This window comes from Protopterus annectens, chromosome 3.part1 (genome assembly GCF_019279795.1).
Source record: "Protopterus annectens isolate FY-2018-M chromosome 3.part1, PAN1.0, whole genome shotgun sequence".
Classification (NCBI taxonomy): domain Eukaryota; kingdom Metazoa; phylum Chordata; order Ceratodontiformes; family Protopteridae; genus Protopterus; species Protopterus annectens.
In genome coordinates, this window is record NC_056732.1 from 1,338,862,762 (window position 1) to 1,338,890,377 (window position 27,616).

At 43.4% G+C, this 27,616-nt stretch overlaps 1 protein-coding gene across 1 annotated transcript in view; it reads right to left on the reverse strand.

Annotated features, from left to right (window-relative positions):
* The window catches only part of MYBL1 (MYB proto-oncogene like 1), a 1,413,299-nt gene that overhangs the window by 312,969 nt on the left and 1,072,714 nt on the right, over positions 1 to 27,616 (reverse strand). The gene's annotated exons all lie outside the window — the stretch shown is intronic.

A 27,616-nucleotide genomic window follows, 5' to 3' on the forward strand; every position in this document is an offset into this window, starting at 1 on the left:
GCAATGTATTGTTGTACTGAAGATGGATGGTGATATAGTGATGTTTGTAGGTTTGAGTTTCTGAAGACTGAGGGTGTATGTGGTGTAGGGTGAGACTGGTTGTTTTAGAATGGTGTGGTAGGAGGAGATGTTGGCGGCTAACATTAGAAATGTAAGAGTAATAATTTGTGTCATTAGTATTCTACTGAGAGGGGACTGAGAATGGGGGAGAATCATTACTGTAGGTTTGTTGAATCTACATTGTTAGTTATTAAGGTAGAGTAAATGCAGTTTATTGTTATTAGTGTGAACACAGGAGATGTAGAATAGTATTGCTTTGACTGGTAAGATGTGCTGATTGGAAGAACTGGGATGTGGGTGTGGCTAGTTAAGACTAAATCTAAGGAAATTGGGGGCGGGTGTGAATGGGGGTGGGTAGGGGAATGAGCGAGTCCAAGCAGAGCCAGGGTGAATGGAGAAGGGTGAACCACGAGGCTGAAATTGCAGGCTCTCTAAAAAAATCTATTGGACCACTTACTAACTTTTTGCGCAGGTCAGAATCCCAGCACAATTTACTTATTATTTGAAACTTTGCACTGTTGTTAACAATTCAGAGAGCAGCTGGCATAAATAAACTGAGTTATTGCTAGAGACAGATTTTTCAGAAAGAAAAAGGGAGAAACACTTTAGGGAAAAGGCACTAATTGTAATTGATAGTGGGACTGTGATGCTTACAGGGAAGCCCTAGCTGTGTGCAGGCCATTAAACAAAGATAAAATATAAATGACTGAAACTCTGCTGTATTCTACAAATTACAAACACTACAGACACTAGTGTTAAAGTCCCAAGGCATTTCAGTGGATAGTACAGGGTCCAGGTGATCGTAATCAAAGGGTGGACAGTGTGGAATGTTGACTTACAAGGAACTGTAAAAACGGATAGAAAATATCCTAGTTAGGTGGGCTAGGGGATAGAGAGATGTAGTAAGGTAATGCTAGGGGGAGATTACATAAGAAACAATGCAAGCACTTAGTAAGTTACAATAATCCAGTATGACATCAGTTGCAAGAGAAGACAAGGAATAACATTTACATTGGTTTAGTATGCCAATATCACCTTAGTGAAATAGAGGAACCTAAGCTTATGCTGCAACAATGTGCAGTTTAGCTGTATGTATAGTTTACACCCACTGCTTCGCTAGCACACTTAGTGGAAGTGCATTAGACTACTGTCCTGTAAAATATACGTCCAGCAGATGCACTTTAAAGAAAACAGATAATGTACTACAGCCTTATAGTTTAGAGCAAAAGCAACTATTGTAGCAGTCACAATGTAAAACTAGCAGCAATAAATGGGGCAAAAACAGATTCTCAAAAAGAACGGTACTCTGCCTACCAAGCACAATTTAAAAGTTCAGTAGCATTCAAAAGTCAGAAAACATAAATATAACAATTGTAAATACATTAACCTACATGATGAGCACACTACTACTAAAGGGACGGTGCGAGACAGAGATGATCTAAGTGACAATATATTTAAAAATGGCGCCGCTTGTGTTCCAGAATTAAAACACTCAGATGGGACACCAAGGAGGGGAGGAGCACTACTTCAGCCAACAAGACAGTAGGTAAAGACTATTGAGCAAGCTGGGGACTGATTACCTTGCTCACAGCAGAAAGTGTGTGGGGGAGTGGGGACTACAGCCACCATAGTTGCGAATATAGAGGAAAAATAGCAAAAAAAAAAAAAAAAACCCAGGAAAATGTAAGAGTGAACACCCATAGGTAAAGTTTATGAACCACAAAGCTGATATCATAGGCTCTCTAAAAAGCAATCTATCAGACCAGTTACTAACTTTTTCCCCAGGTCAGTATCCCAGCACCATTTACTTATTATCTGAAACTTTGCACCTTGTTAACAGTGCAGAGAGAAGCTAGCATACATAAACTGGGTTATGTAAGAGGTACTGTGATGCTTATAGGGAAGCCATAGCCGCATGCATGCCATTAAACAAAGATAAAATATAAATGACTGAAGTGCTGCTGTGTTCTACAAATTACATTCACTGCAGGCACTAGCATTAAAGTCCTGATGGGTTTCAGTGGGTAGTACAGGATCCAGGCAACCACAATCAAAGGGTGGACAGCATGGAATGTTGATATACAAGGAAACTGCAGGCACTAGTGTTAAAGTCCCTGAAGACTTAAGTATGCCAAGGTTAGAGGTAAAGGAGTCTCAAAAATTAACAGTTAAAATAGGAGGAGATGAGATAAAAATGTTTGTCTTTTCGGCTTTTCCCGGTTAGGGGTCGCCACATTGGACATCCGGTCCGCTAATGATTGGTATTCGATTTTTATGGTGCTGTGTTGCCAGCCCGACGCCCAACCTTCAGCGAAGGCACGGCCATTCACGCATGTCTTTCGGAGGCCACTCGACCACGAGGAGGACATGCAGACTCCACACAGAAGGCACTACAGCCGAGAATCGAACAGGAGAACCTCTTGCTGTGAGGCAACAACGCCACTGCTGTACCACCGCGGCTTTTTAATCAATCTGCAGGAATGTCTCTAGGAATCAATGGTATTCTTGTGGAAGTTTGAAATCTTGGAGGGAAGAAAGTGATAATGCCCCCTTTTGCATGCACCTCACCAGGCATCTGCAGCAGCTGGAGAGACCACAGAGGTTTCTCACCAAGGAAATACAGGGCCGCCAAACCATGACTTATGTGGACAGACGGAAAGCCCCGTCACTGTAATCTGTATCATATAGGCTGCTGTGAGGTGAATTTTGTCTGGTCTACAGGGCAGTCTTTGGCCCTGTCCTGATGGATATGCCGGACATCCGCAAGTCAAATGGCACAAAAGCCACTCACTCTACAGATTTTAACCTAGCCTGTGACATTAACAGAACATGCTGGAGAGACAGCTACAGTGGATATAAAAAGTGTACACACCCCTGTTAAAATGCTAGGTTTTTGTGATATAAAAAAATGAGACCACAATAAATCATTTCAAAATTTTCCCACCTTTAATGTGACCTATAACCTGTACAATTCAATTGAAAAACAAACAGATCTGTTAGGGGAAAAATATAAAAAGTAAAAAATGTACAATAAGCTGGTTGCAAAAGTGTGCACACCCTTAAACTAATACTTGGTTGAAGCATTCAGTCTTCGTGAGTAGGAGTCTATCAACATGGCACATCTTGACTTGGCAATATTTGCCCACTCTTCCTTGCAAAAGTGCCCCAAATCTGTCAGATTGCGAGGGCATCTCTTGTGCACAGCCCTCTTCAGGTCACCCCACAGATTTTCTATTGGATTTTGGTCTGGGCTCTGGTTGGGCCATTCCAATACTTTAATTTTCTTCTGGTGATGCCATTCTTTTGTTGATTTGGATGAACGCTTGGGGTCATTGTTGTGTTGAAAGGTGAAATTCCTCTTCATCTTCAGCTTTCTAGCTGACGCCTGAAGGTTTTGGGTCAAAAGTGACTAGTATTTGGAACTCTTCATAATTCCCTCCACCTTGACTAAAGCCCCAATTCCAGATGAAGAAAACCAACCCCAAAGCATGATACTGCCACCACCATGCTTCACTGTGGGGATGGTGTTCTTTTGGTGATGCAAATTGTTGTTTTTGTGCCAAACGTACCTTTTGGAATTGTGGCCAGAAAGTTCAACTTTGACCTCATCAGACCATAACACATTTTTCCACATGCTTTTGGGAATCTTTGATGTATTGTTTTGCAAATTTTAGCCAGGCCTGGATGTTTTTCTGTGCAAGAAAAGGCTTCTGCCTTGCAACCCTACCCCATAGTCCAGACATATGGAGAATAGGGGAAATTGTTGTCACATGTAGTATACAACCAGTACTTGCCAGAAATTCCTGCAGCTTCTTCAGTATTACTGTAGGTCTCTTGGCAGCCTCCCTGACCAGTTTTCGTCTTGTCTTTTCATCAATTTTGGAGGGATGTCCAGTTCTTTGCAACGTCACTGTTGTCCCATATTTTCTCCACTTTTTGATGACTATCTTCACCATGTTCCATGGTATATCCAGTGCTGTGGAAATGTTTTTGTACCCTTCTCCTGACTGATACCTTTCAACAATGAGATCCCTTTGATGCTTTGTAAGCTTTCTGTGAACCATGGCTTTTGCTGTAGCAGGCAACTGAGTAAATGCCAGGAACATCCTACTAGACAGCTAAATTTTATTTGGGGTTAATCAGAGTTTCTCTAATTGATGGCAGGTGTGTACCCAAAAAGACTGAATGCTGTAATTAAATCAAAAGGTGCTTCAACAAAGTATTAGTTTAAGGGTGTGCACACATGCAACCAGCTTATTGTACGTTTTTTATTTTTTAGATTTTTTTCCCCTAACAGATTTGTTTTTCAATTGAATTGTACAGGTTATAGGTCACATTAAAGGTGGGAAAAGTTTTGAAATGATTTATTGTGGTCTCATTTTCTATATACCCAAAACCTGGCATTTTAACAGGGGTGTGTACACTTTTTATACCCACTGTACATCTCCCACAGATTGCTGCTACTCTGGAATAAACTTCCAATTCATGTGAAGTAGAGCCTCTCACTGACCCTATTTAAGTGCAACCTGAACAAATGGATGGGAGACCGCAAATTCACCCTGGGGGTGACACCCATGTTCCTCATGGACAGGGGTAGTCGGTGTTTATCATAGGCTCACTTTGCAAATTACGTCCATATAACCAAGGACAACTGAGGCAACTCGAGATTAGCATGGCTAGGCTTGTAAGGGCTCTAGGGTCATTAGCCTAGTAACCTCCTGTGAACTATGATCCTATGCTGGCATGTATTTATACTCCACCTAAAGTTGCTATTATGGAGCTTAAAAACTTTTTCAGAAAAATAATTAGCTTTCGGCAGGGAATAGTACTTGTAGGTGGGGACTGGAACTTGAATTGCAAAAATGAAAGTGTTTCTGGAGAATATATAAGGGAAAATATTTTAAAAAAGGGTAGATCCCTGAAAGCATTTATGAAAATAGTTGGAATGGAAGATGTGAATTCATTAGCATGAACTCAGAGAGAATTTAAATATTATTCCACTGGGCTAGACTAGACAGAAATTGACAGCTTCAACATGCATCCAATAACTATTTCAACTCATGTGTCAATAAAAAAATGCAGGACAATGGAGTAAAAATGAGACACTGACGCTTTCCCACCTACCTGTTTAAAAGAAAGGAATTTAAGGAATGGGTAGTGGAAATTATTCGAGGGTTATTAGGGAAGACAGAAATTTCTAAAGTAGTTATAGCTAGTGAGTGGGATAAAATGAAAGTAGTTTTAAAATATGGTAGAAATAAAAAAATGGAGATATGATTAAGAAGTAACAGAAATTATTTAGAGGGGCTGACAATAGTTTACGTATTGCAGAATAAGGGAACTCTCACAGAACAAGAAGAGGCACAACTGCAGAGTGCTACACAGAAGATAACACAGTATCTGGGATAATATGCAGGAGTTTAGAAAGATTGTTGTTAAGCAACTGTTTTGATAATAACTGCAAAGCACAAAAGCTTTTAGCACAATGACCTAGGCAACAGAAAGTAAAAAGGGGTGTTGCCACTTAGGGAGCCTATAACAAGAAAAATAACCTGTAGAGGTATTAGAGATATTTTTTATTTTTATTTAACATTTGTTGACCGGGAAATTCCAACTAGGTTCCACAGATCCTGTTTTCAGTGGAGGCCCGGGGAGAAATGCTCCAGAAGCATGTCTTTAGAATGTGGGAGGAAACCGGAGTACCCGGAGAAAACCCACGCGAACGCAGGGAGAACATGCAAACTCCACACAGAAGGCACCCCAGCCGAGAATCGAACTGGAGAACCTCTTGCTGTGAGGCGACAGCATTAACCGCTGCACCAGTGCGCCGCCCAATAACAATATTTCTGAAAATTCAAGAATATTTGTATAGAGCAGGGACATGTCAAAATCAAGAAAGAACACAAATGGAAATATTTATGGAAGACTTAAGTATGCCAAGGTTAGAGGTAGAGGAGTCTCAAACATTAACAGTTAACATAGTAGGAGATGAGATAAAAACTGTGACGTATAATCAATCTGCAAGAATGTCTCCAGGAATGGATGGCATTCTTGTGGAAGTGTGAAATCTAGGAGGGGAAGAAAGTGATAAATATCTGGGAGGTTTTGTTTGGCAGTATTTTAAAAGGAGGGAAAGCACCAACATCCTACAAGAAAGCTGTGGTGGCTGTAATACCTAAAGACAGTAAACTCATCAGATCCAGCTTAATGTAGACCCATTTCAATCTTAAATCATGATTATAAAGTGTTTCTGTCTATAATAGCTATAAGAATGGCAAAGGTGTTGCCAAAATGGATAGATACGGATCAATGTGATAATGTGGAGGGGAGGCAAACATTTGACATTACTATAACGATGATGCAGAGATAAGCAAAATGTAAGAAAATACTGCTGATGTTAGTAGGTCTTGATGCAGAGAAAGCATCTGACAGAGTAAGATTTTTTTTTCTGAGTAGTGTAATAGAAGCATTTGCATTCTTTGATACAATAATAAGGTTAATTAAAAGGACACATAAGGGATCGGAGGCAATAAATAAAGTAGGAGGGTTCCTCTCTTTAAAGTTGCGACTTAACAAAGGAACCAGACAAGGGTGTCCTCTTTCCCTTTTGTTATTTGCTTTATATTTAGAGCCATTGGCAAAGAAAATAAAGGACTCAGAAATTCATGAATCTAATTGGTATGGTAATCAAGAAAAGTGGGTTTTATTTGTAGACAATATTATGTTTTACCTAATAAAACCAGAAAATGACATCTCCGAGTTATGGAATATTTTCAGACAGTTTCAAAGTCTTTTCAGGATACAAAATTAGTGAAGATAAAACAAGGGCTGCAGCTGCAAATTATGTACCTACACATGAATTTGGTCAGCAATACCTATAGTTATGAGGACATGATAAAATGAAGCATTTAGAAGCATGGAATAAAAAGGCTTCTGTTATTGCAGCTAACAACCCCTAACCAGGAAAAGCCAAAAGAAGAAGAAGAAGAATATGTGGGAAGAGACTAAGCAAAGGATAATAGGAAAACTGAGAAACTGGGAGCATTTGTTTATGGATATGGCTAGCAGATACAAGCAGTAAAATTGTTTTTAGGCCTTTTAGTTTTATATACACCTCCAACATATTTTTATCAGCCAGAGGATAAGCTGTGGGATATAATAGAGTTGAAGGAATTTATCTGGAAGGGGAAAAGAGCAAGAGTCAAGTGGGATAAGTTGATCCTTTCAATAGAACAACAAGAAAAAGAAGTTATGTCTTACCATAACGTTCCATCTGTATTGTTGATCCTCGTTCAGTCATTACATGTGGGTATCGGCTCCAACCTCAGAACCGAGCCGGCCATCTTCCAAGCTCGCGCCAGCTACAAACTCTCGAGCAAAAAACTCTTACCCAGAATTCCCCTATCCCTGTTACCTCAGATTGAGTTTGCAAGTCAAAAGAAGGTAGAGGCTACCTCTGGTCAAATGACCTAACAGAACCGGATGGTGAGATCCACTAGAAGCCACAGGAGGGGGAATGAGGGAGGGTTGTAATGACTGAACGAGGATCAACAATACAGATGGAATGTTATGGTAAGACATAACTTCTTTATCTGATATTGTTAATCCTCGTTCAATCCTTACATGTGGGACAGAGTCCCCAGCTACCTTTATTCCTGGAAGGCTCTCTTGGAAGGACATTCCGGAGCACCACAGAACCAAAAGATGCTCTTCCCCTGGAGGCCAAATCCAATTTGTAATGGCTGATGAAGGTATGAGGAGTAGCCCAAGCTGCAGCTGCACAAATGTCATGTAAAGAGGCTCTGGCATGGAAGGCAGCAGAAGTTGCCACCGGCCTTGTAGAATGAGCCTTTATGGTAGTAGGTAATGGAATATTACGTTTTCTATAAATGAAGAATACGCAGTCTTTTAACTATTTAGCCAATGTGACCTTAGCAACAGCACATCCTAATCTAGGTCCAGAATAGGCCAAAAATAACTGGTCTGATTTACGAGAAGCCTTAGTCCTGTTCAAGTAGAAGCAAATATGCCTGTGAATATCTAGGGTATGTAGGCAATACTCTCCTCTGTTTGAATGAATGGGGAAGAAAACTGGCAATTCAATAGTTTGATTAATGGGCATTTCAGAGATCACTTTTGGCAGAAAGGAAGGATTAGTTCTCAATGACACTATCTCTATGAAAAATCAAATATGGTCTCTTGATGCATGAGGCTTGAAGCTCAGAGATACGTCTGGAGAAGTAATGGCGACCAAAAACAAGGTTTTCCATGACAAATATTTGAGGTCGCAAGAAGAAGCTGGTTCGAAGGGTGTCATTGTCAAAGCTTGTAGGACAAATGACAGGTTTCATGGTTGAGTAGGTTCTCTAAAAGGGGGTATTAGATGATTCACTCCTTTTATGAAAGTCTTGCATAATTTGTGTGACATAGGAGAAGAGTCTTGGACACCATCATGAAAATTAGTTATTGCAGCCAAATGAACTCTAATGGTAGAGGCAGATAGACTGGACTGAAATAGGGTAGACAGATATTCCAGTACTATCAATACTGGTGCTGAAAAAGGATCTACTTGTTTTGCTTTCAGCCAAAAAGTAAATCTTTTCCACTTGTTGAGATATGTAATTCTGGTGGAAGACTTATGAGATGCAATAAGAATGTCACGTACTGGCAAAGAAAGATCATTCGGCCTGGCAAGCAAAGGAACTGGAGGAGCCAAGCTGTGAGCTTCAGGCTGTTCAAGCTGTGGTGAATCAGATTCTGCGGATGGGAGATCAACCCCGGGGTTGGATGGAGAATCCATGGTTGATCTAGCAGGTGAGGCCAAAGGAAGGGAAACCAAATCTGACGAGGCCAATATGGTGCTATGAGGATTACTTTGGTCTTCAACCGGCGGGCTTTCTTCAGAAATTGGAGAATGAGGGGGGGGGGGGTGGAAATGCATAAAGCAGACCCGAGGGCCAATCCTGGACTAGAGTGTTCCTGGGTAACTGTTCCGGAGGGGGAATCAGGGTGAAATAGTTGCTGCATTTGTAGTTGGTCGAGACGCAAAGAGGTCGCAGCAAGGAAGACCCCAGCGGTTGAAAATCTCCGCTGCTATCAAGGGATTCATGGACCACTCGTGAGGTTGTAGAATACACCTGCTGAGTCTGTCTGCTATCACGTTGGAACTCCCGGGAATGTGCGTTGCTAGAAAAAAGCGGTTGGTAGCCATTGCCCATTGCCATATCCTCATGGCCTCTCGACAGAGTGGGTAAGATTTGGTTCCACCTTGTTTGTTGATGTACCAGACCACTGCCATGTTGTCTGATTGTATCGCAATAGTCCCAGACGGCAACAGGGGATGGAATGCTTGCAACGCCAGAAGCACCGCCCACAGCTCTAGAACATTTATATGCAGATGGGCCTCCATTTCGGACCAAGTACCTTGGACTGTCTGTCCCTGAAATAGCCCCCCCACCCCATCAGGGAGGCATCCGTGGTCACTGTAGCCTTGGGCTGTTGGGGGGAGAGGGGATGAGACCATTGCGACGGATTGTGTGCCATCCACCAATTTAGATCTTGTTTGCACCTGTGAATTACCTGAATCTTAGCTGAAAGAGGGTACTGAAAGGGATACCATTGGGTGAGCAGTAGCCATTGTGGAAGCCTAATGTGAAACCTGGCCAGGGGAACAATCGTAATGGAGGCTGACATGGAATCCAACAAATGAAGAACAGAATGAGCTGTGGATTTCTCCCTTAAAAGGATTGGAATCAGTTGCTGCTTTATCCTTAGAATTCTGTGCTCTAGAATGAATGCTCTGCAATTCTTTGTATTCAAGATGACCCCTATGAATTCTGTCGACTGAGATGGGGTGAGATTGGATTTTTGTCAGTTTATGGTTATGCCTAGCCTTTCTACAGTGAGGAGATAGTATGCCAGGGCTTCTTCCAATAGATGTCTGGTGGGGGCGGAGATGAGCCAGTCGTCTAGGTATGGAAACACCTGGAATCTTTGTAGTCGCAAGTGAGCTGTGACGACTGCCATGCACTTTGCAAACACTCTGGGGGCTGTAGAGAGTCCGAAGGGCAGTACTCTGAACTGGTAATGACTGGCTCCCACATGGAAGCGAAGGAATCTTCTTGATGGTCTGTCCACTTTTATGTGGTAGTATGCATCTTGAAGCTCTATCGAGCACATCCAATCGTCTTTTTCCAAAAGCGGAAGGATAGACTGTATTGTGACAATCCGGAATTTTTGTACTTTTACAAACTTGTTCAATACACTGAGATCCAAAATTGGTCTCCAGTCCCCGGTTTTCTTTGGCACCAAAAATAGTCTTGAGTAGAATCCGGATCCTATCCGGTCTGGAGGGACTATTTGGATGACTCTTTTTCTTAGCAGCTTTGAAATCTCTAACTCTGCTTCTTCCCTTTGGGTGGAACGTTGGGTAAGCTTGTTAGGGGAGCAGGACAAAGGTCGAAGGGGATATGATAACCTCTGGTTATTATCCTTTGTACCCAAGAATCGGTGGTAATGGTTAGCTAGGCAGAAGGAGTACAAAGAGAAACGACCCCCAACCACTTCTTCCAAAGGAAAGCAGTTGGGCCTCTCTTCAGGAGCGCTGGTAGGATTGGCCAGGGAAAGAATCCCTGGAACCCTGGTTACGCAGATCCCCCTCTGCCCCAAAAGGGGCATCTTCCCTGAGAGTTTCCCCCTTTGCCTCTAGGGGAGAACTCGGCCTGTGTGTCATGGAAAGAACCTTGAGACTTTTTGTGCCACATTTTCCCACTCTTCTGGATTCTGGAGAAAGCCCGTTGAGAGGAAGAATAACGGACACCCACAGCAGAAAGGGTCTTACCATCCTGTTCACATCTGGCCAGTGTGCTTTTAACCTTGGGTCCGAATGACGACGAGGCTTCGATGGGAGCGTTGAGAAAGGAAGCCTTGAAGGGTTCCACAAAATTACACAAGCGCATCCAGGCATGTCATCTCAGAACAATCCCTAAACCCGCCACTCTAGCTGCTCCTTCTGATGCGTGAGATATCAGGCGCATGGATGAGTTAGATATCGATTCGATGGTGGCTAGCTGAGAGGCCACTTTGTCACGGACCTCATCAGACACAGCTCCAGCCAAAGTTTCAGACAGCTCAGAAATTAAGACTCTTTGAAGCCTGGTAAAATGTGCCATATAGTTCAGGGACCTGATTGCAAAGGTCGCTGATGCAAAAGTACGCTTCCCTATTCTGTCCAGAGCCCAGGACTCTTTACTGGGTGGATGGACAGTCTGGCTTTCTTCTTCCGCCAGGTCCTTTTTAGTTGCGGCTGCCACCACCAATGCATCTACAGGAAGACCTTTGGACCAATGGGGATCACTAGCAGGAGAGGACAAAATTTTATCTGGCCTCCGGGGAATTGCCTCAACAGTGTCAGGAGCCTTCCATGCACACTGCACGATGAGCCAGACAAGTTTGTCGGCAGGTGGAATAACCCAGGAGGTAGGGGGCCGGGCACGAAAGACCTGCAGGAACATAGACTCTTCAGAGGTCGGGTTAGAGTGCTGCTAGTCACCTTTCTGTTTAAGGATTTCAAGGATATCACCAAAGGATACTTCAGAGGGTGATCGAGGGGAGCCTTCCCCATCATCAAAGTCTGTGTCTTCATAGGTTGGTACTAGGCTATCAGCCCTAGGGCCTATACAAGCCTAGCCATAACAATTCCCTGGACATTTCTTCCCACACTATTTACTTCCCTGGACCCCTGTCTAGCAGGGCGACTGACGTGATCCCCGGGGTGAATTTCCTTTCTCCCATCCAATCATCAGGGTTCCTTTTGAAGAGGGCCAAACAGGGACTCCTCTGTGGAGTCCATGTGCTTCCTCTTGCACGAGCTCTTTTGATGATCTTCCTCAGAGGGAGAAGCTGGGGAAGACGGCTCAAAAGGGGTCTCCTGTGGGAGTATGTCATGAGGCCCTTGAGCCCGGTGTCTGCTAGGAGCGGCTTGTGTACATTGTGGTCCAGAGGAGGGCGGAGAGAGTGATAGCATAGGATCGCCAACCGACGCCAGAGCCTTCTCCATAAGCTGGAAGGCCGGTCCATCTGAAGAGGGATGGAGGGCCCAGGGCAGGAGTCATTCCTCACCTAAGTGGCTCAGCCTGCCGACTCGGAGTCCCTGGACGGCACAACAAAGTACGTACGCCACAGCTAACATCCTGGGCCGTGACAAGACTCTCCTGCCACAAAGGCAACTGCGGCTCCTTAGTGAGGTCCATAAAAGGAACCGTAGTGGGGGAAGACTGTGCTATATCAAGGAGCTTCAAAGGCAATGAAGGAGGAGAATAAGAAGGGGGTCTTTGGAAAAGGGTGATCACCTCCCGAGGAAGGATATGTCCTGGGGGGCAGGATACCTCTGGCCAAAAGCACTTGATCCACAAGACGCAACATATCAGAGAGGCTTCTAGCGGATTTCACGGACATGGCTGAGGGAGACTCAGGTCTATCCAAGGACGAAGCAAACTCGGTGCCCATCATGGAGGTGGTCTGCAATGACAACGGAGCTGTAATGGACTGAACTACTGGTGTCTGCACCGAGGAAATCATCGGTGCCAAAAGCATGGTCTGCACCGATGATGTCAGAAACGAAGTGGTTGTTGGCACTAAGGCCTGAGCCGAAAACATTGGTGACAAAAACTGAATGGTCGGTACTGAGAGGGTAGTCGGTGCCGGGTAAGTTGTCGGAGCCAAAAAGGAAACGGGCGTCGAAACATCGACTGGACAGTTGGTGCCGGTAAGGGAGTCTGAACCGAGGAGCTCCTCGGTACCGATGCGGTATGGGGCACACTAGTCGATGCCAAGGTCTCAGATGGTGCCGATGGCCTCGGTGCCAAAGGTCTAGGCACCAAAAGCGCTGGAGCCGAAGAAGTCAAATCCGAACTGGAAAGCTTAGTTTTCTTGGGTCTCAGTTCCTGAGGGCCCCCAGCTGAGGATGAAGGAAAAGACTTGGCCTTTTTATGTTCATCACTCTTTCTTATGGGATCTTGGAGGGGTTGAAGTCTCCGACCCAGAAATAGCCTCTGAAAAAGGAGATTTAAGTAGCCCCTTCAATATTAATTTATTTTTTCTCTCAATTAACATCCGGTTAGAGAAATTCTTACAAATCCCGCAAGGCGGGTCAACTGTTAAATGAGGTACACCCAAGCAATAGACACACAGGGAATGTGCACCTGAAGTAGGTAATTTATGTCCACAATCTAAACATCTTTTAAACCCTGGGCTACCTTTTTTATCTGTCATGTTTGTTAAGGAAAGAAGTAAAAAAAACAGAAAAATACCAGCAATGGTACAAGAAATACCCGAAGGTAAGAAGGAAAAGGGGTTTACCAACGATGGTAAAAAAGGAATAACCTCGCGGTAAAAAATAGAGGAAAGGAGTTGAAAAGGATGCGAAAAAGGGTAGTCACTAAATGCAATAAGGTAAGAGATAACTATCTAATAACTTTTTTTGTGAAAAAAAGCTGTCTTAGGACTTAGTAGGAAGAAAAATACTGTACTTAGCTCAAGAGAAGTAGCTTGACATGACCGAATGGCGATGCGGCAAACGAAATCTGAGGTAACAGGGAGAGGGAAATTCTGGGTAAGAGTTTTTAGCTCGAGAGTTTGTAGCTGGCGCGAGCTTGGAAGAAAGCCGGCTCAGTTCCGGGGACGGAACAGATACCCACATGTAAGGACTGAACGAGGATTAACAATATCAGATCAAGGTTTATGATTATCTGATCTGAAGAAATATTTTAGAACTACACAATTAAGACTCACACTTGTGTGTGTGTGTGTGTGTGTGTGTGTGTGTGTGTGTGTGTGTGTGTGTGTGTGTGTGTGTGTGTGTGTGTGTGTATGTATATATATATATATATATATATATATACACACACACACACACACACACACACACACACACACAAAGCAGGTTCAAAGTGGAAAGGGATGATGATATAGCAGGAAGAAAACTCAAGAAATAAGAAGACAGAGTGATTTGTGATGTAGATCCTTAAGGAGAATAATGCCAGCCACACACACTATTATTTATAACGTTGCAGAAAGTACTCTAACAACTAAGGCAGCAAGAGAATTTAGAGAGGAGATTCTGCTGACAGGGATGACTGCAAGAAGGAGTACAGAAAATAGGCAAGAGGGGACTGGAATTTTCTGCGGCAAACCAACCAAGGTATTTATGAGCAAATAACTAGATAGGGAAATGTAACAGAGTGGGATGAGGCCAAAAAGGCATTTGGATTGCAGGACAGTCTGCCTTCCCTACAAGAGACTGATGATAGAGTACAGGCAGATAGAATGGATAAGGGAATCATATGCAAAAGACCTTCTCTGCTAGAGTTTTTAGTTGAATCTAAAACACAAGCTGCAGTTGAAAGGGGGGAATTAGTAGGGCATATAAAATAGTACATGATAACTATAAGAGTCAGAGGAAGTTAGAAAAGATTGGGAAGCCAGATTAGAAAAGCAATTTACAAGACAAGAATGGGAGGACATATGTATGACTCCAAGTAAGCAACAACGTCCAAAAGTTTTAGGATTTTTGCTTGGAAGTGTCTGTATACATATTTTTATACCCCAAGCAGACTTCAAAGAATTTTTCTTCGGGCAGTTTGTAAATGTTAGAAGTGTGATGGGGAAAAAAGCAGTTACTGGGTTCATAGGTTTAGGGAATGTAACAAGTTGGCAGATTTTAAAAATTCATTACCTAGACATAGCACAGCCTTGTTAAGTTTAATTCTGTTGGCTGCCAAAAAAGAAATTACTAGAAAATGGAAATCAAAATCTAAACCAAATATATCTGAAGTAATGAATATTATAAAAAAATAAAAGAAATGGAAGTGGGACCTTTAGAAAAGTAAAGGTGAAAATTATATAGAAATAAATGTAAACAGTGGGAACAATATACACAGAACATACCTCTCAACCTGGAAACGACAACAATCCGGACAAGGCCCATGAAAAATAGGTACAAATCTGTATGCGGATTAACATAAAATTTGCATACATAATTATATAACCCCACCTACTTCCGATGGAATTGTGGGATACCAACTAAGATAACACCTCAGAGCTGTTTGTGGACTTCCAAGGTATGGCGTACCCTTTCTCACTCATGTTTAGGTTCAGGAAAGAAAACAAGGAGATGAATAGTTTGGCTTAAAGTACACTCGTATACCACTTTAGGTATAAAAGAAGGATTAGTTCTCAAAAATACCTTGTCCCTGTGGAAAATAAGGTAGTGTTGACTCATCATAAGAGCTTGCAACTCAAATACCCTTCTTGCAGAGGTTAGAGCAATCAGTAAAAGTGTATTCCATGTTAAGAATCTCAAGTTAGCCAGGTAAGCCAGATCAAATGGAGCAAGTATTAGCTTCTCTAATACAAAATTAAGATCCCAAGGATGGGTCACCAGTTTCTAGGAGGCCTCTTATGCAACCCCCCCCCTTAAAAAGGATTTTTCTCATGAGAATGCATTGAAAGAGGAGGATTCATGGGAAGACTGATAAATGAACCTCGATGGAGGAGCAAGAAAGGCCATGCCATACGACTGAAACTCACACAAATATTGTAAAACCAGAGAACAACCAGTACTGACTGGATGCTGGATATGTTGTTAGCACAAACTAAAAAGCTCTTTCCATTTGTTAATATATGAACCTCTAGCAGCAGGCTTTCTTGCCTCCATTAGTACCTGCTGCACAGCCTCAGTAAACAGGTGCTTAAAGGGAATTAATACCCTATCAACTAGGCAGTCAACTGAAGTTGACTGGGTCAGAGTGTATCAAACACCCCTGACCTTGTGTGAGTACATCCAGTCTGTGAGGAAGCTTGTGGTAATTGCCCCTGTCCACTTCCAAAAGAATGGAGAACCACTGCTGCCTGGGCTAGAATGGCCCCACACAATGATCTCCGGGAATTCCTTCTGAATCTACAGAAGTACACTAGTTATCTGTGGAAAGGATGGAAAAGCATAGAGAAACATTTCTGCCCAAGGGAAAGAAATGGCATCCATCTTTCAGGCCTTCGTGCATGGAGAATTGGAGCAGAATCTTGATAGCTGATTGTTCAGAGGGAAGTCAAATAGATCTTCTTGAGGAAGTCACCACAGATGGATCAAATCTTGGAAGACTTAATGATCTAGTTCCCATTTGTGAGGGTCTGCCCTGATCATGCTCAGCCTGTCTGCTACACAGTTTTGCTTCGACAGAATGTAGGATGCCTGTTGAGTGAAACTGTGCTGTGAAGCTATATCCCAAGTTAAGATGGCTAGTCTGCAAAGGGGGGTACAACCTGGTTCCCCTTTGCTTGTTGATGTACCACATGATTGTAGTACCATCTGTAACAACTTGAAGAGGTCCCAGGGACCAAAAAAAGATTTGGAGACTCAAATGCCTTGATCAGGGCAAGCATTTCCTTGATATTTATGTGTTTGTGTTTGTCACTAGTGTCCCACACATAATGCACTTTTATCCTGCCTGAGAACACTCCCCAAGCAAAGTCTAAGGTGTCTGTGGTAACAGACTGCTTTGGAACAGGGAGGGAGAAGGGAAGGCCCGGATTAAAGGATATTGGCTGTTTCCATCAAATGATTTCCCTTCTGACAAATAGAAACACTGGGATTTGAAAATATGAAGGATGTTGGTGCTGGGAACAAAGTCACTTCAGATATCATTCTATCTTTCTCATGTGGAATCTTGCCAAGAGTTTCATGAGAATCACAGATGCCATGAGACCAAAATCCTAAGGTATTCCCTCATAGTGACCAAAGTATTACTGGCAAACCTTAGCGATAGTCCTATTTTTCCTACGGAATTAAAGCTGTTTGAAGTGAAGTGTCTAGGTGACACCCCAGGAACACAACTGTGTGAAGAAGTCAAAAAAGACACTTGAATATTCTCCCGGATCCTAACTTGTGTAAGGGATCTCTCAGTAAGTGAGAGATTCCTGACATTTTGAAAAAGACTCTACAAAGATAAGCAAGTCATCTAAATATGGAAAAATGGGGAACCCTGTAACTTGCTATGACCGATAAATGGAGCTAGACACACTGTGAACACTATTGGTACAGTGCATAGTCCAAAGGGTAAGGCAGAGAATAATGTGATCCAAACACACAGAACCTTAAGAAACGCCTGACGTCTCGATGAATAGGGATGTGATAAGCATCTTTTAAATCTAGAGTTACTAGGAAACTTGAATGAGGAAGAAGACGCAACAGGTTGTGAAGAAGTGACAGCACTTTGAGTTGGGCAGTAATGCAAACAGGTTTAAGAAAGAAAGACCCAGAACTGGTATCCAAGCATTTTCTTTGTTTGGCACTAAAACCTCCTCCCACTGACAACTATAAACTTGATAAAAGATCTTCAGAACCCATTTGACTGAACCTATCTGTTGCCAAAAAGAAATGTCGTTCTGTAAGGGAAAGGGGAATGTCACAGTGTGTGTTTGTGTGTGTGTGTGTGTGAGAGAGAGAGAGACAGAGAGAGAGAACAGAGAGAGAGTTGGGGGTAGGGACAAGGTCCCCTAAATAATCATTCTGACTTGTTGGACTGTCTTTGGTTTTGGGTGTTTTCCTGAATTCCTTTTGGAACCGCCATGCAATTTCTAAATCTGTTTACCTGCATTTTACTGACAGTGTTTATTTTCTTTTTTGACAAAACTGGATGAGGGGGTTAAAGAATCCCTTAGAACATTTGGAAAAGGAGGGATGAAAAATCTTAAGAGATTCCGTGTATTAACTTACACCTCTCATCACACATTTTAATCAACTCTGCAGCAGAGGGAACTAAATCTATCCAAAAAGGAATTTAAAATCTCATTTTTAACATCATCTGGGAGGTTCTAAGAATGCAGCCTGCAAACCTCCTCAAAAAAGAACCAGTGGGAAAAGCCCTTAAAGATGCATCAGTTGGAACAAATACACTGTTCACAATGAGTAATGACTTGTTCAATAGAAGAAACTAAATTATTTAAAGTAGATTTTTCTTCACAAGAAGAAACTGCAGGCAAAATATTCATTATGCTTTCACAATTAGTCAGAAAAAGAAGTTCTGTACTCACTGTAACGTTCCAACTGAGTAGTTGGCCTTCATTTGTCATCAACCCGTGGGAATCGGATCCAGATTGGATCCAAGACGGCAGCTTCACCAGCATCTGATTCGAGTTCCAAGCTCCTCCCCTTGCCCATATTACCCCTCCATCTCCTTCCTTCCCTCAGATCGAGTTTGCTACACCACGCACATAAACCCGATCTGAAATACCTTACTAACAATGAAGAACAGGAGAGCCGCATAGGTGCTCTCTCCTGCCTACCAAAGTAAAAATATAATGAGACAGTCGGGGAAAAGGAGGGAGGGACGGTTGATGACAAATGAAGTCCAACTACTCAGATGGAATGTTATGGTGAGTACATAACTTCTTTATCTGAAGTAGTTGACTTCATTTGATCATCAACCTGTGGGACAGAGTCCCCAGCTAAAAAACTCTTGGGTGGCCCTCATGGAAGGATATTTCGGAGCACCGCGGAGCCAAAGGATGCTCTCCCCCTAGATATCGTGTTCAATTTATAATGAGAAATGAAAGTGTGAGATGAGGACCAAGTAGCCGCCGAACAAATATCATCCAGACACACCCTAGACCAAAAAGCCACTGACGTAGCCATGGACCTGGTAGAATGGGCATTTATCCTACCCGGAAGAGACATGCCTCTGTCTCTGTAAACCTGCAGGATGCAAAGGGAAATCCATCTGGCAATGGTTACCTTAGAAACCGGTTTGCCCAGAAAAGGTGTAGAGAAAGACATAAACAACTGGTCAGACTTGCGAAAGGCCTTAGTCCTATGTAAGTAGAAACGTATCTGTCTATGTACATCTAATAAATGCAATTTATATTCACCCCTATTCTGAAAATTTGGAAAGAAAAAACAGGTAAACTGATCATTTGACTGACATTTGTTTCAGAGGCCACTTTAAGAAGAAAAGAAGGATTAGAACGAAGTGAAACCCTGCCTTTATGAAAAATCATATATGGAGGTTTGACAGATAATGCCTGGAGTTCTGGTACTTTCCTAGCCAAGGTGATAGCCACTAGAAAGGCGGTCTTCCAAGATAAAAATTTTAGATCCATAGAAGCAGCCAGCTCAAAAGGTGGAGCAACCAGAGCTTTTAGACTAGGGTAAGATCCCAAGGAGGAGTAGGATCTTTAACCGGGGGTCTTAAAAGAAAGGTACCTTTAATAAAGGTTTTGCAAAATCTGGAGGAAGCTAATGAAGCCATGTTCTTACCTATACAGAAACTGGAAATGGCAGCCAGTTGAACTTTTACTGTAGATGAGCTAAGCGCCCTGCTGAAAAATGTACACCAAGAACTCAAGGACCACTGGGGCAGGAGCTGTGAAAGGGTCTAAATCCCTTTGAGAAGCCCAGATAGAGAAATGCTTCCATTTGCTATGGTACAGTTTTCTGGTGGAAGATTTATGAGCTGCCACCAGAATAGTCTTGACCGGAGAGGATAGACCTGGAGTCCCAGCAATTAAGGGAATTGGAGCCAGCCAAGCAGCGAGCTTCAGACTGACCAGGTTTGGATAAGGGACCTTCGTGGGGTGCGAGATGAGATGCAGTACTGGATCCAAGATCCATGGAGAAACTATTAGATAAGACCAAAGGAAGGGAAACCAGACTTGGTGAGGCAGAATGGGGCAATGAGGATTACTTTGCTCCCCAACCTGTGAGCCTTCTGTAGGAATTTTGTCATGAGAGGTAAAGGGGGGTAAGCATAGAGAAGACTGGGAGGCCAAGCATGGACCAGAGCGTTCCTGTGGGATTCCCCCTGTGGTGGGATCAGAGCAAAGAACTCGCAGCACTTCCCGTTGGAAGGTGATGCAAAGAGATCGCAGCAAGGCCGACCCCACTCGAGGAAGATTTACTCCGCTACAGAAGGATTCAGAGACCACTCATAAGGCATCAGGATAGTCCTGCTCAGTTTGTCCACCAATATGTTGGATCGACACGGAATGTGCGCTGCTACCAGAAAATGGCTGGTGGAGACTGCCCATTCCCACACTCTCATGGCCTCTTGACAAAACGAGTAAGATCTGGTTCCTTCCTGCTTGTTGATGTACCAGACCACTGACATGTTGTCTGTCTGAATTGCAATAGTTCCCAGAGGAAGAAAGGCATGAAGGGCCTGCAATGCTAACAAGACCGCCCTCATTTCTAGAACACTGATATGCAGTTTGGTCTTGTTCAGGGACTACGTGCCTTGGACTGTCCTGCCCGAGCAATGCCCTCCCACCCTAGTCGTGAGGAGTCCGTGGTCACCGTGGCTTGGGGAGGGGCTCCAATAAATGTTCGTCCCTCGACTAGTTCCGAGGAGTGTATCCACCAGAGGAAGGGCTTTCTGCAAGCGGTGCTTATATGAATTGGATGAATCAATGGCAGATCTAATGACGACCACTGGACCGCTAGTGTCCACTGTAGTACTCGAATATGCAGACGAGCACAAAGGAGAAGAGTAATGGTGGCTACCATGGAACCTAGGGCTCGTAATACTGCCTCAGCTGAAGGACGATGAGACTGAAAGATCACGGACACATGGAGTCGCAGATTTCAAACTCTCTCCGGAGTTAGAAAAACACTGGTTTCCAGTGCATCTATCCTCACTCCAATGTAGTCTAAGACCTGAACTGGGTTTACAGAAGACTTGGATATGTTGATTGTAATTCCCAGAAAATCTGACAGTTTCAGGAAATAGTCTCTGACCTGATAAAGTAGACGCTTGCTGGGAGCAGCAAGGAGCCAATCGTCCAGGTACAGGTAGACCTGTATCCCCTGAAGTCGCTACTACTGCCATGACCTTGATGAATACCCCGGGGACTGAGGTGAGACTGAAGGGTAGGGTTCGAAATTGATAGTAATTGGCCCCTAGCCAAAAGCAGAGGATCCTCCTGGATCATCTGTGCATCTTTATATAGTAGTACGCATCCTGGAGATTTATTGAGCACATCCAGTCATTCTCTTGCAGAAAAGACAGGATGGATTGTAAAGTGACCATCCAGAACTTCTCTTTGGCAACTGATAGGTTTAGGGTGAAAAGGTCCAGAATAGGCCTTAGGTCCCCCATCTTTTTTGGCACCAAAAAGAACCTGGAATAGATGCCTAATCTGGACTGATCTCGGGGGATGGGCTGGATGACTCGTTTCCTTAGCAGGTTTTCTATCTCGAGTGCTGCTGCCTCCCTTTGTGTGGGTGGAATGTCTGGGGAGGTGTTTTGGGGGAATGGGAGGAACCACAAAGTGGATAGTATAATATCTGGATATGATTTGAAGCATTCAACGGTCTGTTGACACGGACTCCCATGTAGTCAGCTGCAGCCAAAGGCGACCCCCAACTGCCTCCAGAGCACAGCAGTCGGGCAACCGCTCAGGGCTGCTGGGCAGGTCTGTCCGAGAACGGTTCTTGAGACCCGAAATTTCCCGGACCCCCCCTGCCTCTGAGCCGGCGTCAGTCTGGTTCCCCTCTGCCCCTGGGGGAAGATGAGTCCTGAGTGTACCGGGAATACTGAGACTTCCGGAACCACATCTTCTTTTGCCCCTGCTGATTCCTAGAAAAGGATCTTTGGGGGTTAGAGAAGCAGATCCCGATGGCAGACAATATCTTCCCTTCCTTTTCACTCTGTACTAACGTGTCACAAACAGTCTTCCCAAACAAGGAAGAACCATCATAAGGGGCATTCAAGAAAGACGCCTTAAAGGGTTCCGTGAGCTGACATAGCCTAAGCCAGGCGTGTCGCCTCATGGCAACACCAGACCCAGCCGCCCTTGTCACTCCTTCAGTGGCATGCGAAAGGAGATGTATGGACGTATTAAAAACTGCTTTGAGAGTAGCCATTCGCGAGGAGAATGTGCTTATCCTCCGGTGACATGGACTCCACAATGTCTCCAAAGAAGACAAAGTCGGAGGGGGGGGGGGTGATCTGGGGGAACCTTCCCCTTCCTCCAAATTGGTGTCCTCAGTGAGGGACTCTGGGGAGGAGTCCGGTGCCTCCTTTTGCACATTCATTTGCGAGGAACCTATTCGGTAGGGCTCTCCAGAGAGGGCTCGCAAACTACCTGTGGTTCCTCGAGGGGAACAGTCTGGGACACATCGAGCACGGGCTGTCCCTGCATGGGCAAAATGGCTGAAGAAGCACCCAGAGGCAAGGGAGTCGGGGTGGAGTCCAAGGAGATGGTCATGGGCCTCGATTTGCTGAAGAGCACCCTTTCCACCACATTGAAGGCTGAGGGAGAGCGAGCCTCCCGGGAAGCTAATAAGGAAGCTGCTCATCCGACGGGGGGATAAGAGTCGAGCCCGTTGGAGCTGAGATACCAAGGAGAGGGCCCTGACCCAACAAAGTCGGCGCCAAAGGAGAAAAACCCAACCCCTCGGATCCAACACCTAGGCTTCGGCTCCAAGAGCTGCATGGGTCCGAACTAGTCAGCTCTGACGCTCTCATGGTAATGGCCAGCATCGAGGTACTCTGTACCATTGGCACCGACCCCCTGGCTCCGGAACCTCTCGGATACATAAACTCCGATACCAGGGGTTGGACCGGAGAAGAAGATATCTGGGCAAAAAAGGGAAGCGAGCTCCCCATCCAGAGGGAGAGAGGGCTGGGAAGAACCCCATTTGAATGTGGGTGCAAATAAACCTTCACATCATTTTGTCCATGTCTGCCTCACTCAAACTTCTGGTAGAACGCGATGAGGCCACCGATGTCGACCAGGAGGGTCAATGCACAGAGCCCCTGGAAGAAGGTCTAGGCTCCTCCGGTGAGGATCTGGGGGAGTGGAGCTGAGCAGTAACTGGTCTAGTAACTAAGTGTTGCTTTGGAGGAGGGCCGACTGGTCCGGGGATCTCTTCCTCCCTTTGTTTCTCTTTCCCCCTCTCTTTCCTATGCTCCCTATCCGCAGACCTATGAACAGGAGGTTGAGTCCCAGCCTGGGAGGGAGAGGAAGAGATTGTGGCTGAGGAAGAAGCAGTCACAGCCGTGACTGTAAGTGAAGGGAGGCAGCTGCCTCCGTAGCAGGAAGAAGTCCCTTAAGGATTAGTTTAGCCCTGCGATCCATCAGGGCCCTGGGGTTAAACCCCCCACAAATGGAGCAGTCTGCTGAAAGATGGGAGGCCCCTAAACACACCACACATAAGGTGTGGCCATCAGCTGGGGACAACTTATGGCCACACTCTGTGCATTTCCTGAAAACCAGCTTAAGCTGCTGCTATGCCATTTTTAAAATGAAAGGCAAAAGGCACAAGGACCTAACCTGGCCGACCACACACACTCACGTTCAACTGACGAGCAAGAGGTGGAAGGGATAGGAGGCCCACTCTAACTAACTACACTGAACTTTTTTTGAAAAACTCAACGAAAAATGAAAGGGGAGGTTGAACAAGGGAAAGGGAACCTACCTGTCACTACCAGCGACACAAACACCCAAAAACTATCTGAAAAAAGACCTACCACGCCTACAGCTCTGAGACCACGCTGCTTGGCAAAGCTGTGGCAAACTAGATCTGAGGGAAGGAAGGAGATGGAGGGGTATTATGGGTAAGGGGAGGAGCTTGGAGCTCGGATCAGATGCTGGTGAAGCTGCCGTCTCGGATCCGATCTGGATCTGATTCCCACAGGCTGATGATCAAATGAAGTCAACTACTTTAGATCAAATCTTAACATATGAGCCTGACAATTCAAAGTTCTAAAAGTTGCAGTAGCATATACTTTTTTTCTCATACTAACAATAGTCTTCCCATCCTTGTCAGAAAGAATAGGATGGGAATTAACTAAATGTTTAGTAGCAGTAGGATTAACTAAAGCTACAGCTGATGGGTTAGGTTTAGGAAGAGTTCATAAAAACTTAAAATGACTGAGGAACATTATACATCCTATCTGCCTTTTTAGGAGTAGCTAGCTGACTGTCAGAAAAACTGCAGGCAGTAAAACACACATCCTCCAAAACTGACAGAATAGGAGAAATAAGAGAATGCTCTGGAATTCCTTCTATAACAGATCCTAATATTTTCTGAGGGACTAAGAAACCTCAGTGTTCTCCTACTGAAAACACCAAGACACTCTGGAAATTGTCTCAGATAAAGATAAATTCTCCACAGACAGAAACTGAGCTTTCCTCAGAGTCTGAATCAAAAATCTGAGGAGAAAGCCCATTATCTGTCCCTTTATCTTCCTGTCCAGATTCAGAATCTTGAAGCTCTTCAGGAAAAGAGGTATACCTCTTTCTTTTATAAGGAACCATTTTATAAGAAGGATTAATAGCCTGAATTAAACCCTGAGACAGACCCAGTAAATTACACCTGTCCAAAGAAATTTGAGGAGGAGTAAATATATATTTAGTTTTCTGTTTCTTTTTGACAGAAAAAGTGGAGCCAACAGTGTTACTAATGGCGGCAGCTTCCTCAGGTATGAACACAGCATTCTGACAAAATAGGGAAGACTTCCCTGTTCCCTTTTCCAGGACAAACAGTAGTGGCTCTCCCTTCCTCATTGAGGGGACCCAACAGCTGCAGAGGATGAGGCTAACCCTTTGTCCATAATGGCTGCAAATGCAACATCAGAAGGATCCAGGGTAAAAGATGAATGGTCTGAGGTACAACTAATGACCACAGCAGAGTCATCCACCTGCAGCTGAGGCACTGCAAGTCTGCCATGGTGGAAAAGATTGTTTGCTTAACTTTTTCTTTTTGTGTCTGGAAGAAGGCCCGACCATGGGACCAACAGTTTCTTCCATGGTCAAGCCGAAAATGGCGTCTCTTTCCTGCAGAAGACAAGCAGCAATTGCCAATAAACACTACTGGTTCTCAAAGTTACTTTTTTGACAGAAAAATATAATAAAAAGCAATTGGAAACACTATGCTAGACCCCCAAAAGTAAACTAAACACATCTACAGAAAAAATGTTTTCAGTTACACCACTTTTAAATTGACAGAAAAAACAAGCGCTCCATTTAAAACTATGCTATAGTCTCAAGACAGTCCATTAAAACACAACACTTGTAACTTTAAAATGACTTTCCTGAACAGGAAAGTAATAAAACAACAACAGAATTAAGAAAATGGAAGTCCCCCCCCAAAGGGTACTTATCTGCCCAGCAAAGGAAAGCACAAGCTGACCATCGATCCTCAGGGGCAGTAAAGCTCTGTGAAGGGCTTTGTGTCCAACCTTGTCTTTTAATCAGCTCAGCTTGGGCTACCTGACAGTTTGGGTGCATGGAAGCCACCCTGAAATTTTGGAAGCTGGCTGGCTTTCTATATCCTTGACAGGATATAACCCATATAGCCAACTCTGGAATTTGAGGCACTTTCTGCGATTTGGTCTCAACGGGATGTGAAAAGGCATAGTCCATGTCCAAGGCCACCATGAAAAGTCTTGCTCTATCGAAATAAAATCTCCAGGGTTACTATCCTGAAGGATTTCATATTTAAGAACTTGTTAGGATGTGGTAAACTCTAGCAGTCTTCTTGAGGTTTTATGTATTTTTTTGGAACCACAGTGAAGAATAAAATTCTTGGCATCTACGACTGGGAGCTACTGTATGCAGTGCCATTTTAATTAAAAATTCATCCAGCTGTAAAGCTTGTGGTGATTGAGAAGTACACTATATTATTTTTTTAACATCGACATGTGTGAAAAACAATACAACTCTGGTTATTTCCTGCGATGCAGAAAAATGAATCTGACATTTTCCTGCTATGGGGATTAGGGAAGAGAAAGGGATACAAAAGAGCTATCAGTCATCCAAAGGTCTTTCCCTGCATCTGCTCTATGCTGTTCTGTTTGAACTGTACTTTGTTTAATTTTTGTTGACAAAAATGGCCGAGGTGTATTTTTCTATAAAATGGAAAGATGGCACATTTTTGACCCTTCTTTTCTAAACCAACACGAATATACACAGTTGGTTGACCACATAAGAAAATGATGTTACTGGAACGTTAAGTAATTTAAGTTCACACACCATTCCTGTAAGACTTTGTCCTAAGCCTTGCAAGACTTCGCGAAACTGACACAGCCACCCTTGGTGAAACATCTACAATACATGCACATTTCATTGTGCAAACTCCTATGTTGTACCACATATTGTAACAATTATTTTTTTCTATTTTATTTGTAATTTTATTGGTAAGAATAGATTAAAAATTTCCCTGGATCTGCGCTAAAATGAATCTATGATAGGAAAACATGTGAACTAAATAATTTACTCAATGCCAGATGCACCTCTGTTTTACCATAATATCCTGGAATGGTTTTCAAAATGTAAAGATGCAAGAGGGATGCTTGCTTAATGTTAAGAAGATATGGTAGTAAGATCTGCCTTACCAAACAGCCCAAATACTGTGTATGTGAAAAGGAGGTAAACATCCTGTCAGCCTTTTTTTTTTTTTTGGGGGGGGGGGTCTGCAGCCTATCTGGGCATTTACTGCTTGCGTTCAAAAAGTTTTAAAACAAATATTTCTTTTGCTGCAGAAAGGCTTCTAGAAAGGCAATATGTTTATGTTTTAGAGGATACCAGAAAGAATTTATCATAATTTTGAGGTGTGTGACAATGCATTATCATTATATAAAAAGTATCTTTTTTCACTAAATGAGTCAGGGAAAGTTTTCTTTCCTTTTTTTTTTTTTTTTTTTTTACTGTCTTCAAACTTCACAGGTACCTACAAAAATGTATGTGTCTATGTTCTAGCTGTTGACTAGTATTAGTCAAATTAAAGTATTGACATAAGTCTTTACTCTTGCATTGTGGTTTCTTACACTAAAATGTTGTGTCTTTTGGCTTTTCCTAGTTACAGCAGAACTCCGGTCTGCTAATGATTGGCAGTAGATTTTTACGTGCTGAGTTGCCGACCCTGACGCACAACCTTTAACGAAGGTACGCCCATTCACGCATGTCTCCACACAGAAGACGCTTTAGCTGAGAATCGAACAGGACAATGTCTTACTGTGAGGCGACAACACTACCGCAGCACCACCACTGCAGTCTAAATACTTCCTTGAAAATGTTTAATAAAGGAAGGCAACATTAAAGCAGGATCTGAATTAAATATATTTAAGTCAGGCTTAGCATGGGTCATGGCTGAAAATGTTCTGCCAATTAGTCGATTTACTCAGTTACCAAACTGAAATAACTCAATAAATAAACAAACAAACAAACTACTGCACAGATGCTACATTTATTTAATGCTGTGATCCTTGAATTAAATACGATCAAAAGGATACCAGCAAGGATACTGAAAATTCTAAAGCTTACCTTTAGGCAGCGAAGACGAGAAACAGGATAATATTAATATTTTTAAAAATTACTTCACGTTCCTGTTTTTGGATGTTGTTTGAGTACTAGCACTTTCTCTAGAAATGGAGTTGGAACTGAAGGGTTTATGATTTTCAGATGTTTTACTGCTTCCTTTGATAATTCACCTTTTCTGATTTAGAGCGCCTTATCCCCTTTTTCCTAGTTTCTTATCAAGCTCCTCGGGGTCCATTTA